We start from the raw sequence: 1,520 nt of genomic DNA on the forward strand, positions 1-1,520 counted from the left end.
CGCCCGGCTAATTTTTTGTATTTTTAGTAGAGACGGGGTTTCACCGTGTTAGCCAAGATGGTCTCGATCTCCTGACCTCGTGATCCACCCATCTCAGCCTCCCAAAGTGCTGGGATTACAGGCTTGAGCCACCGCGCCCAGCCTCTTTGTCTTTTTATGGTTTGATTATAATGTGTCTTGCTGTGGATCTCTATGCATTTATTCCTCTTGGAGTTCCTTGAGCTTCTTATATGTGTAGATTCATGTTTTTGTAAGTTTGAGAAGTTTTTGAACATTATTTCTTCAAATATTCCTTATACTCCTTTCTCTCTCCTCTCTTATTGTGACTCCCATTGTGCATATGTTGATATGCTTGATGGCATCCCACAGATATCTTAGTTCTACTTATTTTTCCTCCTGCTCCTCAGATGGAATAACTTCAATTTATTTATCTTAGTTCACTGCTTTTTCTGCTTGCTTAAATATGCTGTTGAAATCCTCTAGTGAGTTTTCATTTCAGTTATTGTACTCTTCAGGTCCAAAATTCATGGTTTTTAAATAATTTCTACTTATTCAATATCTTATTTTCAGACATCATTCTCCTGGTTGTATTATTATTTTTGTTCATGGTTTCCTGTTGCTCTTTGAGAACATTTAAGACAGTTTATTTAAAGTCTTTGTCTAGTAAGTCCAGTGTCTATGTTTCCTTGGGGACAGTTTCTGTTCATTTATTCTGGGAATGGACCATCATTTTTTATTTGCATGCTCTGTATTTTTTTGTTGTTGTTGTTTTATAATGTGGTATCTCGTAAAGTCAGATTATTCCTCCTGCTTAGTTTGTTTTTATCTTATTGTGGATTATAATGGTTTAGTGACTGTTTAATTGTGTCTCCCAAAAAGTTATGTTGAAGTCTTAACCTGTGAACATGACCTTAGTTTGAAATAGGGTTTTTGAAGATGCAGTCAAGATGAGGGCATTAGGGTGTACCCTCATTCAGTGTGACAATGTCCTTATTAGGAGTTACATACCATATCAAGACAGAAACACATGGGGAGAATGCCATGTGACCACAGAGGCAGAGCTTGAAGTGATACAGCTAAAAGCCAAGGAGTATCAAAGATGAATGGATACCACCAGAAGCTACTAAGAGGTAATGAAAGAGAGCATGGCCCTTCTGACACTTTGATTTTGGAGGTCTAACCTGCAGAAAACTGGGAGAAAATAAATTTTTATTGTTCAAGCCACCCAATTTTGTGCCATGTGGTAACAGCAGCTCTGGGAAATGAACAGTGAGTTTTCTAAATGGTTTTTTTTTTTTTTTTTTTTTTTGGTAAAACTGGTATTTCCTGTATTGTGTGGTATCTAAGGCCTCTATTCTTTTCACTTATTTTTACCCATTGTGTTAACAGGGATTTCCTTGAATGGATGAAAAACAAACAAACAAAAAAGGAAAAATATTTGCCCACTCTTTGTGCAATGACTCTGTGTTGGGGCCCTCTTTCAATGCTTAACCAGGCCATTTACAACTCTGCCAAAGCCT

The sequence above is a fragment of the Colobus angolensis genome, unplaced genomic scaffold (assembly GCF_000951035.1).
Source record: "Colobus angolensis palliatus isolate OR3802 unplaced genomic scaffold, Cang.pa_1.0 Scaffold60, whole genome shotgun sequence".
In the NCBI taxonomy this organism is placed as follows: Eukaryota; Metazoa; Chordata; class Mammalia; order Primates; family Cercopithecidae; genus Colobus; species Colobus angolensis.